The sequence below is a fragment of the Carlito syrichta genome, unplaced genomic scaffold (genome assembly GCF_000164805.1).
Source record: "Carlito syrichta isolate Samal-C Ts95f unplaced genomic scaffold, Tarsius_syrichta-2.0.1 Scaffold20395, whole genome shotgun sequence".
NCBI lineage: Eukaryota > Metazoa > Chordata > Mammalia > Primates > Tarsiidae > Carlito > Carlito syrichta.
In genome coordinates, this window is record NW_006964491.1 from 1 (window position 1) to 4,576 (window position 4,576).

General features: G+C 45.9%; 1 pseudogene; it reads left to right on the forward strand.

The window, feature by feature from the left end:
* Positions 1-2,815: 2,815 nt before the first annotated feature.
* Positions 2,816-4,293, forward strand: LOC110595834 (annotated as a pseudogene).
* Positions 4,294-4,576: the final 283 nt, after the last annotated feature.

The window sequence follows — 4,576 nt, forward strand, 5'->3', positions numbered from 1 at the left end:
TCATTCTGGGATGGGCCACTTTCGTTTGTAAAGTAAATACTTAAGCCACTATGGAATTGTTTAGCTTGGCATAAATCAATCAGTTTAGGATGAAAAAGGTTTATAGAATATGTCAGTCATGGATTAGGTTATCCTTTGTTATGGGATTTTAAGATTATCATATGAAAAGGGTCTAAAGGCCATCATTGATTAAGTTTTCATGGATTAAGGTTTCTGGTGGGTGGGGGGTGCCCCTCTCACATCTGACTTTGTGTATAAAAGACCCGCTGTAATTCCCAATAAAACACACATCACTTCTGCACTAGACTGGAGTCCGGTCTCTTTCTTTCTCTCTCTCTCTCTTTCTCTCTTTCTTCTTCCCCCCAATCGCTGACACCGTCTCCACCTTTGGGGTACCCTGAACCCAGTTGGAGCTGGTCCCCGGCATAAAAGAGAAAGTTACCAGATGAATAATTTATTCCTATAGTAATTAATCTTCTTATGTATTGGTAGGCTGATTTATACTTCAGAATAACTTCTTTCTGACATTATTTTATGATTGGTCTCTTGGTTACAGTGGAAATGGATATTAACAATTTTATGAAGAGTATACTGACTTTAAAATGTAATCATTTAGCTGGGCTCGGTGGCTCAGCCTGTAATCCCATGCCTTTGGGAGGCTGAGGTGAGTGGATTGCCTGAGCCTGCAGGTTTGAGACCTACCTGGGCAACTTGGTGAGACCTCATCTCTACAACAAATCAAAAATCAGCCGGGTGTGGTAGCACACGCCTGTAGTTCCAGCTACTTGGCAGGTTGAGGTGGAAGGATCGCCGGAACCCAGCAAGTCGAGGCTGCAGTGGCCGGGAGCGGCCACTGCACTCCAGTCTGGGTGATAGAGTGAGACTCCAACTCAAAAAATAAAAAAATAATTAATAAATAAATAAATAAAAATAAAATGTAATCATTTGAATGCAATATTCTGTTAGTGAATAAGCTTAAAAGAAATGAATGTTCTCTTGAGAGCAATGTAACTCAAAGATATTTTCAGTGACTTTTATATACTAAAAATAACTTTCCTAATTGTATTTTTTTAAGCAAGGTAAGTTTTCTTCATGGATTTATTCTAAACATTAATGGAATGAAAAAAACAATAGTCTTACAGGAAGCATATCAATTACTCTAAGAGAAAACTAATATAGTAGAAAATTTCCTGCATATATAATCAATAAAAGTAAAGAAATGCTCACATACTGTTACCATGTAAATCTGCATTAAAAAGTTATACTTAGAGAAATGGAGGACTGGAAAGCAAATATAAATTTCACTTGAAATATAAACATATTTTAAAGGCTTAACATGGCATTATAAAATAAATACAAACATTTATTTGCAGTGACACATTTAAAATTTCTGTTAATCTTGTTGCCAAAATATCACCATCTTGATATCAGCAAGTCTAAAGGACAAAAAGCACATGCTTATATATACAGCCCTTATACATAAAGTAAATACTTCCTTTGTCATATGGACCAAGGAATATAGTATGTTTACAGTCAGACTTTCTTACATTGAAAAAAAATGGGGTTTTGTTTGTGGCACATTACCCCACTATTCTTTGAACATGTGACAAATGGATAGAAGATATAGGTAGAATATACTTCACCAAGCCTCTACACGTTCTTCAGAAACGTATATGAAAACTGCTATAAACTGAATATAATATTCTGCAGAAGTAGGGCTAGCTCTGTAGTAGTTAAAATGAGATAAACCATAGGACTCACCCATGAAACTAAAGACTTCACCCTCTTTAGACCTGGGCAAGATGTTAATGAATAAGAGTGTATTCATGTATTCCTAACATAGGTAAAAGAACTGATTTGGGAGCTAGGTCACATGGATTGAAATACAGCTTTCCTTCTGACTAGCTGTGTGAACTTAGGGAATTTAGCAAAGATCACTGTGCCTCAGTTATCTTGTCTATAAAACAGGGACAGTAACTGTACCTCAAAGGGTTGTTGTGAGGAAGAAATGAGTCAATATTTATAAAGTTCTCAGAACAGTTTCTGACACACACTAAGTCCCATAAGTGATTAAATGTATGTTTACAGGATATCTCCTGTGGCTGGAGGATACAAGAAGCTGTGGCCCATGCAAGTGTCAGGGACTGTGGTGCTGGGGCTAAGGCTGGGGCTTGGACTGGGGCTGCAGTGGGCCGCCAGGGCAGTGTTCCTCAGCCTGTTGCCGCTCAGCCTATTGCTGTACCTGGTGTGCTGGCGGCGGCTGCAGTGGCCTCCTGGCCGTGGGGGCTAGCGTGGCCTGGTGGGGACTGAGTCGTGAGGCTGGAGGGTTTGCATGCCCTGTTCTCACTCACTCAGAATGCTTGACATCACAGAACACTGTTGGCCTTGCCTCTGGCCAAGTCGGCAGTTAAACGGAAACCTCCTAGAGCCACAGACTCGACTTGAAGGACCTGACTCTGCTGAGCTGCTCCTCATGGGTGGTTACCTGGGCAAGCTCGGGCCACCACAGCCTGCCCCTGCCCCGGAGGGCAAGGATCTGCAGGAGAGGCCTGGCCACCACCCACCAGCCTGCCTGGCCCCCAGTCTTCCTCAGACCAATCCTGTTTACCACGTTTACCCTCTCCCCACATCTCTTCTTCGATACCCTAGAAGGCCTTCCCACAAGGATAGTGGGCCTTTATCAAATCAAGTTCTGATAACACCTCGAAGAGGCTATCCAATCCACCAGGCCCGATATTCTGGAGTGGGGGCACTTCCCACAGTGTGCTGGAATGGTGATCACAAGAAGACTGTGCTGTCTCCTCAAAATATCAAGATGGTGTGTAGCCCAGCGACCATGAGGATTGCCCCTCCTGAGAGAAAAGTGGCTCATTCTGCAAGACCAGAGCAGATAATCAGCTCAACACTATCTTCACCACCAAGTAATGGCCCAGATCCATGTGCAAAGGAGACTATACCGAGTGCCCTCAAAGAGGAGAAGAAAAGGACATTGGAGGAAGAAGACCAAATATGTTCTGATGGGCAGGAAAGTAAAAGAAGGCCCCCTGACAGCAGTGGAAATGGCCATTCAGCGTTTAAGCCCCTCTTGGTCAATGGAGTCCCCGCTTCTTTTGTGCCTAAGCCTGGGTCTCTGAAGAGAGGCCTCAGTTCCCAGAGCTCAGATGATGACACAAACAAGAGATCCTACCCTGCTTCCTTGAGCTCCTTGACAAGCACGTATGCAGCTGGCACCCCTAGCTCCAGCTGCAATGCCATTGCCAGTTCCTATAGCTCTACTAGAGGCATCTCCCAGTCACAGCTCTGGAAGAAAAGTGGCCGTGGTTTGCCACCCTTCTCCAGTCTAATCACATCCAGCTCCCAGACACCAGAGAGCCCAGCAAAGAAAATTAAAGAAGAGCTATGTCATCATTCCGGCTCCTCAACTCCATTGGCAGCAGAAAAGGAGTCTCCGGGAGAAAGGGTTAAAGATACAGCCCCACAGAAGAAATGACACTCGGGGAATTGCTCATCTACACCTGGCAGCTCTGGGTTGCGTAAACGCAAAGTCAGCTACTGCCAACCAGGCGAGGGGAACCACTGACCTTGCCTCCACATCCCCTGTTTGGCTATCCAATTACTGCTGAAGAATTTGACTTAGAAAAGAAAACTTCTTTACAATGGCTTGATAAGGTCTTAGAGAACAGGCCAGATGCTGCTTCAAACTCTGTCACTGAGACTCCACCCACCACTCAGTCTTCTTTAACCTTGACCTTGCCTGGCTTTGGAGCTACCACCCAGACCACCAGCAGTGGAAGCAGTAGCTCAGCATTTGGCAGCACCACTCCATCACCCTTCCTGCCTGGGGCATCAGCAACCCCAGCTGGCAGTGGGGTCTTAGGGATCAATATGGCTACCCCAGGCACCAGCTTCACCTCGGGAGCATTCAGTTTTGGAACAGGACAGAGTGGGACCACAGGTACCATCACCCCTTTGGGAGGAGGCTTTGGTCAGAACACCCTGGGCACACCCAGCCAGAGCACACCCTTTGCCTTCAATGTGGCCAGCATGCCTGTCAACAATCCTTTTTTTGGAGGCACCTGTACTCCCAGCTTTGCTCAGAACACCCCTGCCCTTGTCCTCGGCACATTGGGCAACAGCCTCTCTCCTGGGGCATCCTCAATACCTGCCCAAGGCTTTGTTGGCATTGGACCTTTCATATCCACAGCCCCTTCGTTATCCACTGGTGCACGATCCAAGACCCAAGGTGGTCGAAAGCAACTTCAGGCCCAAAGGCAGCTCAAATGCAAGAAATAGCCTTTGTTCCTTGCCCATTTCCCCCACCCCCTGCTCAAGTCTGGACGTTGGAACCTGCCTGCAAGGAAGAGCCTTTGACCCTTCAAATTACATAAAGCAAACCTCCACCAGATCTCTGGCCTCAGCCACCGGGAGGTAGTGGCAGCCCTGAGGCCCTTTCCCTTCTGAAGGAAGCACAAGTCTCAGGGAGTATGTGGCAGGGCAGAAGCCTGATACCTTTACCTGAACAGTTCCACTGGGTGACGCTGGAGAGCTAAACCTCTGCACATATTGTTCACTTCCC